The 14,203-nt window shown below is 42.0% G+C and overlaps 1 long non-coding RNA gene across 3 annotated transcripts in view; it reads left to right on the top strand.

Moving 5' to 3' along the window:
* Window positions 1-1,911: 1,911 nt before the first annotated feature.
* The window catches only part of LOC137568689 (uncharacterized), a 225,288-nt gene continuing 212,996 nt past the window's right edge, over window positions 1,912-14,203 (top strand). For 2 of the 3 annotated variants that reach the window (XR_011030983.1, XR_011030985.1), the window contains exon 1: window positions 13,330-13,590. This is a non-coding gene — a long non-coding RNA (uncharacterized lncRNA). Of the gene's footprint in view, window positions 2,211-13,329; window positions 13,591-14,203 lie in introns of those variants that run through there. The other variant, XR_011030984.1, reaches the window with a different exon arrangement.

Here is a 14,203-nt window from a genome sequence, read left to right as displayed (position 1 = left end):
ATTTTCCTTTTAAATAGAGATGAGACCACTCCAGCATTATCTTCACAAAAACTGAAAAATGTTTGGAAAAAAGAACTTGTGAACTCTGATGAAAGTGGAATATGAGAATGGAGGAAATGAAATCTCTGCCAAATAAGTACCAACGACTACTATATTAAGGTACCCTATTAATGGGCTCTGAATATCCCCTATTACAAATAACCAATATGCTTGCACCCTCTGTAATATTTGTGCATGGGTTACTTTAAAAACTCTTGCATAACTGTTTTGAGGCAAGCATTGCCTGGGGCACAGCATCAGGAGGGTGCATGCAGAGTGTGCAGCTGGATATGTTCACTCACATTGGCCTTGATTCATAAACAGCAGTGCGATAAAAAAATCTTGTCTGGAAAATACTGCACTCGGTATTTTCCCGGTCTTGTCGGGATCCACGTTCCGCATGTACTTACTTCCTAGTCCCTTGCTTTCCATCTCAAAGTAACAGTGCCCCCTGATGACATCATATCGGGCAATGTTACTATCGCATCGCAATAGTGTCCCTGAATCGACGTGGGGTGGCATAATTTTTACACCCTTGCCCTAGGAGCTCTACAGCCTAGAAACTGCCCTGGTAGTACAGATGATAAAATAGAGCATCATTAGTAGAAAAGAGTCTCATATTTTTATTTTCAGTTTTATAGGTGTATTCTTAAAATTACATCAGACTGTCACAGCTACTGTTTAGAATCCACACTTTGCCTTTTTATCTGCAAAAGAAGCACAACTATAGCCCCTTATACTTTTCTGCACTCAAATATTCCTGACAGATATAAGCTTTTAACTTCTATTTACTTTTCAGAAAACTGGACTTAATTTAACTAGTTGCTCGACAAGCTCAGACAAGCTAGCTTGCATAGATAACAATTGAAGTTTGTTTAACTCTTGCTGTACTAGTAAACAGAAAATGACTTCAGATAATGTCTTAGTGGGACCAGTACTATATGTGTATATGTTTATCTTATCATGTCTTATATCACTTCAAGTACACTTTAAATACAACATTGAAATTCTCTAGAGACACTTAAGTAATGTATATGCATGAAATTTTGGACAACAACCAATAATTTCCCTGTGTAATACATTTATAAAGGTGCTCATTGGTAGAGATGGGCCGAACCTCCGATTTTAGGTTTGTGAACCCCGTTCGCGAACCTTCGCGGAAGGTTCGGTTCGCGGAAAAGTTTGCGAACCGCAATAGTCTTCAATGAGGATGCGAACTTTGAAAAATTGAAAAAATTATGCTGGCCACAAAAGTGATGGAAAAGATGTTTCAAGGGGTCTAACACCTGGAGGGGGCATGGCGGAGTGGGATACATGCCCAAAGTCCTGGGGAAAAATCTGGATGTGACGCAAAGCAGCGTTTTAAGGGCAGAAATCACATTGAATGCAGGCCTAAAGTGCTTTAAAACATCTTGGTGTGTATACATCAATCAGGGAGTGTAATTAGAGTTCTGCTTCACACTGACACACCAAACTCACTGTGTAACGCACCGCAAACAACAGAGTGCAGGCCGTGGCAGTTTTCCAGCCCATATGGTCGCCGGGCTGTGGTAGCTCAATGATAGAACAACAGTGACTGTCCAGCTGATCAAATATGGTCTGTCCACAATGAAGCAACGACCTTATTATCTTCTTGTATGTAGGTAGGCATAGGTAGGAGTCCCAGTGTAACCCCCTCAATAATGACAGTGCATACTAGTGGTTCTTAAATGCATATTTGTGTGGGACAACAAGTCAAATAATTATTTACTGCTGCATGCTACACTCCTTGAACAGAGAGGGTGTGTGCTCTCAGAACATGTCTGTCTGTTTTGTTCTAGGACAATAAAGTTGGTTTTGAGCAGGGGGGAGGGCTGTTGTGCTAGAGGAGAGAGGTTGGTCACATGGTGGGCAGAGAGTGAGTGCTGAAGGAAGAGAGGGCCTGTGAAAAGGATTATAGCTTGTCCTGAAGGAGAAAAACGTTCTAGTGAGGACCCCCAAGTACAGCTGTCTGCAGGGAAGAGCATACCTCAGGAGAGGACCATCTAACAGTAGAGAAAGCAGTGAGCCAGACACCCAGCACCCACAGACAGGACTCCAGTCTGCCAAGCTGCATGTGGCACTGGCTGCAGCTCTCAAGATAAGTCTCCCACTCACTCTCCACACAGACTGATATATCATATGCATAGGAGGTGTGTTTCAGGCCATCCAGACTATTTGTGCTATGTAGCTCCTGAGAGAGACCTTATTGCCAAGAGATGGTATCCTAATATCCTACTGATAAATGACGCTCAGTTCTGGTGAATGTTCTATTCATGAAGGATCTTTAAAGAGACAGTGCTGTATTATAAAGTGAAAGTGTTCTACTGCTGTGACATTGCTCAGTCCCAAGAAAAGCCTAACCAGTGAATGTTTAGTGCATGAAAAATCCTTAAAGAGACAGTGTTGTACTGCAAAGTGAAAGTGTTCTACTGCTGTAACTTTGTTCAGTCACCGAAAGAGGTTAACACATTGCTTACTATTAGATTGTGAGACATTGCCTTATAGTGGACAGAGAAGTGTGTTCTCTCACTTTACATTAATTAAAGACAAGATCTTCCTCTAGGAAAAATATTTTCTGCATTCACAGCTCAACTTAATTAAACTTGTTATACATTTAATGTACATAAATTGAGTTAACGCTCTGATGCCTGGCCTTTTCTTTATTGCCATATTCAAGAAAAGTATAGTGTCTCAAGGTTAAAGAAGAACCCCACACAGGGTTACACCAGTATAGGTAGGTAGGCATAGGTAGGTGTCCCAGTAGTTAGCTAGGTATAGGTAGGAGACCCAGTATAGGTAGGTAGGAGTCCCAGTATAGGTAGGTAGGCATAGGTAGGTGCCTCAGTAGTTAGCTAGGCATAGGTAGGAGACCCAGTATAGGTAGGTAGGCATAGGTAGGTCCCCTAGTATAGGTAGGTAGGTGTTACCATATAGGTAAGTAGGTGCCCCAGTAGTTAGGTAGGCATAGGTAGGTGTCCCAGTATAGATAGTTAGGCAGGGCCTGGCTGGCACAGTATTAACAATTACCAAGGTCCAGCTGCAACAGATAGGGCTGTATAATGTCAGTGAGCAACACACACAAAAAACCATCTGGAAAACATTAGCTCTCAAAAGAGCTGTTGAGGGGTGCTATTTTAGCAATAACAATCAGCCAGAAGCAAGCCAAGACCAAGAGCCTAACTAATCTTTCCCTAGGAGAACAAGTCTGCAGCAGCTGTCCCTAGTCTGTCTCTAGCAGGCACACGAGTGAGTGTAATGGCCGGCAAGCCTGCCTTATATAAGGGGGGGTGGGACTCCAGGGCTTAGCATAGCCTGAATGGCTACAATGTGCCTGCTGACTGTGATGCATAGGGTCAAAGTTGACCCTCATAGTGCATTATGGGGCGATTCCAACTTCTGCAAAAGTTCTCCTGGTCCAGGCGAACGCGAACCACCGAAGTTCACCTGGAACCGTTCGCCGGCGAACCGTTCGGCCCATCTCTACTCATTGGTTCGAAAGCTCTGTCCAATCAACACATTTATTGCCGTGTCCAATAAAGGGATTGTTCACTTCTAATTACCTATTACATCTATCTATGAAGGCACAATCATTCCTGTCTGAAGGAAAGAGAAAGAGAGAGACCAACCCAATCATTCTTAGTAATATACAGTATATATACAGTATATATAACTGACAATCTCTTCAGTGATTTATATAAAAACCGTAACATGTAGTTATAAACTAAAATATTTTGCAGTAGTGGTTAGTGGCAAGGTAGGACCAGTGCAGTCCTACCTTCTGCAATGCATTAGGGTCCTTTTCCACTGGAAAGAAGGGATGCAGTGCAGCTATCGTGTCACATCAAATCACTTCCGCTCCCATTCACGTCTTTCCACTTCTCTCCACTTCTCCCGATGCGGAAGTGCATAGGAGGTGACGGCGGGCAGATGCGGCTGTGTGAAAATCTGCAGCCCGCTTATGATTCTCTGATTGCTCCGCACCGCAACTGTTTCATTGCCAAGCATTGGTTTCAGTACAACAGTGGTGTGATGCATCTATTTAGCCACATCACACCGCGTGTAGTGGAAATGGGCATTATGTCATATGATGTTGTTCGCAACGTACTGAGTCAATATTTTAAAAAGGAGGTTATTTTACAAATATTATTTTTTTTTTATTATATAAAGTATCAGGAAGAATATGCATAATATCCCGGGTAATGCAATACAGTGAATCAGTTCTCTCTTGTCACACCCCCCACTGCAAAAAAACGCATATTCATGATGTAATCCATGAGGGCAATAAAACATGTTGCCTGAGACTTCGGTCACTGTGCTTTGATCACCACTCTCCAGGAATACATGATTGTGCTATATATTTTCATTTAAAAAAAGGAGGGGGAAAAGAAAGTAACCACAGGCAATCACACGTTATAATCAGACCTCTAACTGTGGCCAATAACAAATGCACCAACTGGAACTTTTACATCGGTCAAATCTTTTAAGTCATAATAATGGCCAGTTGAAAGACTGTTTACCTTTTGACTGCTGACTTCTTCTGTATATAAATTCACTGACTTGACCAATCATTGTAAACCAGAGAGTTATGTACAGAATGAGGATGTACATTAATGTTAATCCGGCTGATTAATAAAAGCTGGACTGAACCACCTGGACGACTGTTCAAGCGAAAGCTGAGGAACTTAAGTATTCTTGCTTCATCTTTGTAATCCTCTTTAATTCATACTGGGAACGATTTTGTGTCTTTGCTCAATTTTGGTTTATATTTTTTTTTCTGTAAATATTGATGCATTATCCTTTTTTATTTTTTATTAAATGTTTTAAAAACAGCTTAGTCACTTTTCCATGCTCTGAAGCATAGAGAAGTAATTGAACTCTGCTCCCGTAAAGTTTCATTAAAATTTTGCTTGTTTGCAACATGGCAGTCTGTCAAGAACTTAGTTGTAGGAGTTGCAGACATTGCTTAAAGGGTTACAATCACAGCCACACTGCTGATCTGGTATGTGGGTCATCTTCCAACTAAAAACTCGTGGTGGCAGATATCTGTGTATGTGTGTGTGTGTGGGGGGGGGGGGGGGTGTAGCAGCGTAGTTAACATTGATTGACATCTTAGTCAAAGCAGATACTTAGACTGCTGTCATGAATGTTGGAAAATATACTGTATGTGCAGGTTGATGCTGAGAGGATTACTGTCACTCCCAACTCATGTGATAACACTTTCACTAGTCATTTAATAAACTGGTAAAGAATGATTTGGTGAGTTTGCTACACTGGGGGGATCTATAGGCATTGATGGGTAAGAAATAATTAAGTCCAGCATAACTGAACCACTGCAAAGATTTATCATATAGTGACATTGGAGCCAAATATAAATAATCAGATATTTATACACAGTAGGTCAGCAACCAAGTCTTAGCTTAAGAAGCATTTTAGCACTTTGACACTTCATGAAGCCTACAACAGATATAACCCCTCACATCCCTGCTGGGTGTTTTGCATTCATGCACATCCATAGCTTTGCTTGCTTCAGGTCTTCTCCTCTCTGTCTTTCCTCATGCTTTTTCATCTGTCTTCTGAGGGATATATCCTCACGCATCAGCAATAAAACAAACCAGGTCATGTACTCTATGGGCAAAGAGAGTGCTTAAAGAATTTCCTGCAGCATAATATATCATATTAAATCCTTACAGAAAGGTGGAGCTGCAGCTGTATATAAATACAACATGAAATCTTCAGTCCGTTTGACTATGATTATAATCTGATAGAAAATATTGCAATAAATCATGCAAAACAAATTGTGCATTTCTCAGTGTACTAGAGCTGAATATATAAGAATTTGTTAGGAAATGACCTGAACTGACCTGGCACCAGACAACGCTAGTCTGGAGTCTGAGATAACAGTCCCTGCCTGGTTTTCTTATGCTCTTTGCACACACTCCCAGCATGTTCATCTCACTTTATACAATATTTTGCCTTTTCTCTCATGCATTTCCAAACAGTTTAATACATTTTTCTCTCGTGCATCTCCAAACAGTTTAATACATGGAATCCTCCTAATGTAGGCGCATTCATCTCCATCTCATCTTCCTTGCTCCTTTCTCCTCTTTTAGCTTTGCATAAATGTCTCAGTTTTTCTAAAAACATTTCACCTTCAAATACTTTGCCCAACTTTAAATCCAACTCTCACATACTCTCACTTCCTCTTCTGTTGCTGGTGATAAGTTAGGTATTCCTGGTCCTCGGCGTTAACTTCATCCATGTCCTCAACTCCCTCCCAGACTATCATCCTCCATGTACCTAACTCAAATACATAGCACTTGTACTAAAAAACCTTATAAACATTTTTATTATTACTAAGTATTTTTATAGCGCTGACATCTTCCAAAGTGCAGACTACAGTGTATATAGCCTTGCCACTTTACTGTCCATAGGAATAGTTGCTAGGGATCCTCATACAGCAATATTGCGGATGTGTTTTGATCCCACTGGTCAAAGTATTGCCACTTCCACCGGATTTCCAGGTGGTCATTACACACTGCATACTGACCACCCAGAAACTCCAGCATGAAATTCACTGCTCTATCTTTTGATAAAAGTAAATTTACACTTCCGATAGGTTTATACATTACCTGTCATTTAACCCCATTTCAACAAACTTTGTTCCTATTTTATTATTTATTTTATTTATTTATTGTATTTATAAATCACCAACATATTACGCTGGGCTGAATATTTTAACTTTAAAATCAATTTTCTCAAAATTTACAAGGTATTTTTAAAAGATTCTTTTCCTCGTTCCCATTATTTTATTTTTGGTGTCTTTCAGCCCCTTACACACTCCTAGGAGCTTGCTGGGTAATCTGTTACTCTGGGTGCTTCAAGTCCTACCCCATACAGCCACATTAATCCATGCCATGCACTAATGAGTATTAACCAATCTGAAACAGCCGGTATGCATGTTAGATTAGTTTGGCTCTGTAATATTAACAAGCTGATACATCACTGCATTCCATCGGTTCTGGAGGTGCATTTAGCTATCAGGGACAACAAAGAAATGATTTGCATACTCAACCGTGGTGCATTGTGGGACACCTCAGAGCTCTCCCCAACCTGAATAATCCCAAATACGTTTTGTTTTAGAAAGGCAAACTTCAGTTTTGCATTCAATTGCTAAGTACTGAAAATGTACGATTTATAAGGTGAGCTGTGCAATTGTTTATCGTCAGTATTACCGCTAATGGCTTCTGCTGCTGTATGTATAAATTATGTGTTTTTTCGTTTGTTTTGGGTTTTTGTACAGCCCTACTGAAGGTGTTTTTAATTATTATTATTATTGTCATTACACAGTTCCATTTACTTTATTATTGTTAAAGATTTCTAATGAACTTTATACACACTAGATCAGTGGTTCCCAACCTGGGGGCGATCGCCCCCAGGTGGGCGATTTGGGTTCTAAGTGGGGCGGTATATTTGTGGGGGGGGTGACAGAGGGCGATCAGTATGAAAAGGCAGAAAAAATAAAGTGTCGCAGTGTCACTCGTTTTTAAGAAAATTATGGGCAAAAAATATGATCCGTATAAAATATGCAAGTGTGCATGATAGATTTGCGTAATTCCTCAGGGCTCGTTGGTCACGCGCCGGTGTAATGTCAGATATTGCAGCCCGGAAGCAGCCTTCCTCACTGAGTATCGCGCATGCTCAGTGGGAAGTTAGATACTATTTACCTGAAATATCTCCGCTTCCGCACCACGTACACTCCCGAAATTTTCAGGGGAGGGAGGGGACCCCCAGATCTAGCTCTGTGTCGAATTGCAGCCCCCGAGCCCTGCTAGTTCCCAAGATAGGTTTGCTGCAATCAGTCTCGGGAACCAGCAGGGCTCAGGGGCTGCAATTCGGCACAGAGCTAGATCTGGGGGTCCCCTGCCTCCCCTGAAAATTTCGGGAGTGTACGTGGTGCGGAAGCGGAGATATTTAGGATGTTTTATGTGGCTGCACAATTTAATGGGACGCAGGCTACTGCGCATGCGGGGCTGCACAACGTGCGGGGCTGCAATAGCTGACATTACACCGGTAAGGGAATTGGCGCAAAGTAGTTGAGTCACCGGCTATTTTTAGCTGGTTGGGTGGATGAGAGTGCAGGGTCGGCCGACCACCTCGTGGGTGCACACTTTTTATGAAAAAATTATTTTATTAAGGTTTCCAATAAATATTTGTATTTTTATAATATATTGAATCACGTTGGTCATTTGGAGTGTACTCTCTCCTCTATCTACCCTAACATATTTTGTCACAGCGCTACCCCCTCCACTGGCACCACCACCTGGCGTAAGGGTATACCGTACTAAGAGAAGGGGGGCGACAGGGGTGAGTCGTCTTCCCCTAAGGGGCGATACCTCATAAAAGGTTGGGAACCACTGCTCTAGATGTTTCATTTCCCTACTCATATTGTATATATATATATATATCTATATATATATATATATATATATATATATATATATATATATATATATATATATATATATATATATATATATATATACAGTGGCTTGCAAAAGTATTCGGCCCCCTTGAAGTTTTCCACATTTTGTCACATTACTGCCACAAACATGAATCAATTTTATTGGAATTCCACATGAAAGACCAATACACAGTGGTGTACACGTGAGAAGTGGAACGAAAATCATACATGATTCCAAACATTTTTTACAAATCAATAACTGCAAAGTGGGGTGTGCGTAATTATTCAGCCCCCCTGAGTCAATACTTTGTAGAACCACCTTTTGCTGCAATTACAGCTGCCAGTCTTTTAGGGTATGTCTCTACCAGCTTTGCACATCTAGAGACTGAAATCCTTGCCCATTCTTCTTTGCAAAACAGCTCCACCTCAGTCAGATTAGATGGACAGCGTTTGTGAACAGCAGTTTTCAGATCTTGCCACAGATTTTCGACTGGATTTAGATCTGGACTTTGACTGGGCCATTCTAACACATGGATATGGTTTGTTTTAAACCATTCCATTGTTATTTTTAGGGTCGTTGTCCTGCTGGAAGGTGAACCTCCGCCCCAGTCTCAAGTCTTTTGCAGACTCCAAGAGGTTTTCTTCCAAGATTGCCCTGTATTTGGCTCCATCCATCTTCCCATCAACTCTGACCAGCTTCCCTGTCCCTGCTGAAGAGAAGCACCCCCAGAGCATGATACTGCCACCACCATATTTGACAGTGGGGATGGTGTGTTCAGAGTGATGTGCAGTGTTAGTTTTCCACCACACATAGCTTTTTGCATATTGGCCAAAAAGTTCCATTTTGGTCTCATCTGACCAGAGCACCTTCTTCCACATGTTTGCTGTGTCCTCCACATCGCTTGTGGCAAACTGCAAACAGGAGTTCTTATGCTTTTCTGTTAACAATGGCTTTCTTCTTGCCACTCCTCCATAAAGGCCAGTTTTGTGCAGTGCACGACTAATAGTTGTCCTATGGACAGATTTCCCCACCTGAGCTGTAGATCTCTGCAGTTCGTCCAGAGTCACCATGGGCCTCTTGACTGCATTTCTGATCTGCGCTCCTTGTTCGGCCTGTGAGTTTAGGTGGATGGCCTTGTCTTGGTAGGTTTACAGTTGTGCCATACTCCTTTCATTTCTGAATGATCGTTTGAACGGTGCTCCGTGGGTGTTCAAGGCTTTGGAAATCTTTTTGTAGCCTAAGCCTGCTTTAAATTTCTCAATAACTTTATTCCTGACCTGTCTGGTGTGTTCTTTGGACCTCATGGTGTTGATGCTCCCAATATTCTCTTAGACAACCTCTGAGGTCATCACAGAGCAGCTGTATTTGTACTGACATTAGATTACACACAGGTGCACTCTATTTAGTCATTAGCGCTCATCAGGCAATGTCTATGGGCAACTGACTGCCCCAAAAGGGGCTGAATAATTACGCACACCACACTTTGCAGTTATCGATTTGTAAAAAATGTTTGGAATCATGTAAGATTTTCGTTCCACTTCTCATGTGTACACCACTTTGTATTGGTCTTTCATATGGAATTCCAATAAAATTGATTCATGTTCATGGCAGTAATGTGGCAAAATGTGGAAAACTTCAAGGGGGCCGAACACTTTTGCAAGTCACTGTATATATATATATATATATATATATATATATATACATATATATATATATATATATATATATATATATATACCGTATTTTCCGCCGTATAAGACGAACTTTTTCTCCCCAAAAAATGGGGAGAAAAAGTCCCTGCGTCTTATACGGCAAAGGCAGGGAATCCCCAACTTGCGAACGCCCGCCGCTATAAACCGCCGCCATTGGGGATTCCCTGCCTGTGTGGGCAATCACTGTGCCTGGCTCCCCCGCGTGCCTTAGCTTTTCCCCTCTATTTTCCTCCTGCCCCCCTCCATGTGCGCTTCTCTCCGCCCCCCCCCCCCCTGTCTCCGATATGCCCGATGTAAATATTTCCCCCCTCCGGGTCTGCAGCTGCAGCGGCTTACCTAATACATGCCGCCGCGAAGTCTGCAGACACCCGGCTACTCCATATGTTTCCTCTACTGCGCGGCTACTGATGACGCAATCAGTACTTCGCAGCGGCATGTATTAGGTAAGCCGCTGCAGCTGCAGACCCGGAGGGGGGAAATATTTACATCGGGCATATCGGAGACACGGGGGGGGGGGGGGGCGGAGAGATGCGCACATGGAGGGGGGCAGGAGGAAAATAGAGGGGAAAAGCTAAGGCACGCGGGGGAGCCAGGCACAGTGATTGCCCACACAGGGGGGAAGGATTTACACCGGGCATATCGGAGACGGGGGGGGGGGGGGGGGAGATGCGCACATGGAGGGAGGAAAATAGAGGGGAAAAGCTGAGGCATGCGGGGAGGCAGTCAAAGAAGGACACGTGGGGGGGCCAGGACACATGAGGACACATGGAGCCAGCCAGGACACATGGAGCCAGGACACAGGAGGACACATGGAGCCAGGACACAGGAGGACACATGGAGACAGGACACAGGAGGACACATGGAGCCAGCCAGGACACATGGAGCCAGCCAGGACACATGGAGCCAAGACACAGGAGGACACATGGAGACAGGACACAGGAGGACACATGGAGACAGGACACAGGAGGACACATGGAGCCAGCCAGGACACATGGAGCCAGCCAGGACACATGGAGCCAGGACACAGGAGGACACATGGAGCCAGGACACAGGAGGACACATGTGGAAGACAGGACACAGGAGGACACATGGGGAGAAGGGGCACACAGGACACATGGGGGAGAGGACACAGGAGGACACATGTGGGAGATGGCACACAGAAGGACAGATGGGGCACACAGGTGGAGTGATAAAGTACACAGGAGGACACAACATGTACAAAGACGCTCCTGGAATATAGACGCACCAGATTTAATATATATATTTTTTCCCAGGTTTTTGCCCTCTAAACTTGGGTGCGTCTTATAATCCGGAGCGTCTTATACGGCGCGAAATACGGTATAAATATATATATATATATATATATATATATATATATATATATATATAAAGCATAAAGAAACCCAACCACTCCTGCAGATGAATACATACGTCAATATTATTGGTAATTTGCTAACTGCTAGACGATCCTAAAATTCATTGAAGAGCTTCCAAAGTGCATTCAACTGTCATTCAGCAAATTGCCAAGGAGAATTGACATGTGCAATCACCATGCAAATCAGTTATTTATCCACTGGGATTAGCTTGAACTTATTTCACTTAGATAGGAGCTGCACCAGCAACAGGGCTGTAAGCCCTTATGGGGTAATTGTTTAAAGTATAAATGTACTATCCAACTAACAGTTAAGCAGCTATGCTAAAACAGTACTTTAGTGAAATGTTGTTTTTTTTTGTTTCGTTTTTTTAAATGAAAACGTGTTTTTTTGTCTAATGACTTTAGTCTGGGGAAAGGCCATCTTCCAGCATCAGCTAATGGTAACTTTATTTCATGTTAAGATGTGTTTCGCCACTGTTCAGTATACTATAATGCGTACCTTTGAACACGTGTGCATGTTCCAGAATTTTGCCAGCTCAGACAAAATGCCACATACTAATACTTTAATGTATGCTGACATCTACGCATAATTAAACTTTTACAACATTCCATTGGAGAAGTGATGCCTGATGGGAATTATTATTATTATGAAGTATTTATATACGCAGATATCTTCCGCAGCGTTGCACAGAGTATATATAGTATTGTCACTTAAATGTCCCTCAAAGGAGCTCACAATCTAGTCCCTACCATAGTCATATGTCTATGTATGAATTGTGTAGTGCATTTATATTTTAGTCTAGGGCCAATTTAGAGGGAAGCCAATTAACTTATCTGTATGTTTTTGGGATGTGGGAGGAAACTGGAGTGCCCAGAGGAAACCCACACAGACATAAGAAGAACATACAAACTCCTTGCAGATGTTGACCTGGCTGGGTTTCAAACCAGGGACCCAGCGATGCAAGGCGAGAGCGCTAACCACTACGCCACCGTGCTGCCCATATAATGCTGTACAATTGCAAATGCTGTATAATTGCAAATGTCTTCTGTTTTAAGAAGGCAAAGTTGTATTTAGCATAGTTTTTGCTAAATGATTATTTTTATATATATATATATATTTTTTTTTTTTTTTTTTTTTTTTTCATACAAAATAAATCAGTAAATATAATAGTGCAAATAATCTACAGTATTTACTAGAGATGAAAAAGGCTTTTGAAATAATTACAAACCACATCGATCACTGCAAAATCTTATGTCTAATAAATCACAAATCTCAAGGCATTGGAAATCAATTGTATGGAGGAAAGAACATGTGACAGATGCATCCTTCATCAATGGCTGAAGTGCAAAAAGTTGTTGTGGGCCAGAGTTAAAGTAATGAACCACTTCACCATAATATAATGCACATATTCTATCTCCCCTAAAGGTAACCTTATGCTGGCCATGCATGAATAGCGCTCAGTGCGATCTTCTTGAACTATTGTTTTGGGTCTTTTTTTTATAAATAAATCAAAGTAGAAGCTCAAATAATCAGTTAAATGTTTAAGAAAAATGTGTTCATTTCCATTAGTTCTAAACTTTCCAGGTTATCCCATCAAAATCATTGAAGCATTGTGTTCAATCAGTCCTTCCTAGCATGTGAACTCGATTTTGCAAAGTTGCATTAATTTTATTGTTGCCAAACAAAAATGCTGTTAAACTGTCACAGCTGAAACATGTATAGAGAGCATTACTAGCCAATCTGCATCTGTGTGCATCTGATTAAATGATGCACACTCTCTAGCTATCTTATCTGTACCAATCTGGGAGCAGAGATTGATACATCCCTGCAGTAATATTAAACCATTGCTTTGTGCTGTTTTGTACTCCTCAATTAATAAAATTAAAAAAGTGCCCTGGTCCTCAAGCAAGCAATGCCAACAGGAGAGCACGTGAGGAGTGTGTACAGCTGCATGTGGAGGGCTCTGCAATCACCATTGAGGTACACCTGAAGATACTGCTTGGAATCTTTAAAGAGAACCGAGGTCCATTTTTAGCACCCAGGTCATCTCAATAGCAGATTAAAAATGCATGCCAGAAATGTGTCTCATTAAAAAGAACTTCAATTTTACCTTTTAATTTTACATTTAACGTTTAGCACAGGTTTTATTAGCCTACTTCAGCTGGACGGCCATCTGCAGAGATTTCAGGCAGCTAAGTACTTAAAGAGACTCTGAAGTCTAGTTTTTTATTTAATCTTGTTAAGCATTATAGCCTAAAGGGAATCGCCGCAATCCCACCAAAAAGTGAGGGTTTAACAATAGTGAAAATGACCTGTAAAGTTCAACGACTTTGCAGGTTGCAGATCGTGCTGCCCTGGAGAGGCAGAGCTTTGCGCTGTAGCTCTGCTTCTCTGCAAACAATCTCTGCGGATCTCCACCTCCTCCTGCCCCTCTCAGTGAAAGCAGACTGAGAGGGGCGGGAGGGGGCGGCGATCTGCAGAGATTGACTGTGGTGGAGGCAGAGCTACAGCTCAAAGCTCTGCCTCTTCAAGGAAGTAAAGCCCTGTAACCTCGGGAGCTGTGCAGGGCTATTTCTCTATTAATAAACCCTCG

Source organism: Hyperolius riggenbachi, chromosome 1 (genome assembly GCF_040937935.1).
Source record: "Hyperolius riggenbachi isolate aHypRig1 chromosome 1, aHypRig1.pri, whole genome shotgun sequence".
Classification (NCBI taxonomy): Eukaryota; Metazoa; Chordata; class Amphibia; order Anura; family Hyperoliidae; genus Hyperolius; species Hyperolius riggenbachi.
This window is presented reverse-complemented; position numbering and strand designations above follow the sequence as displayed.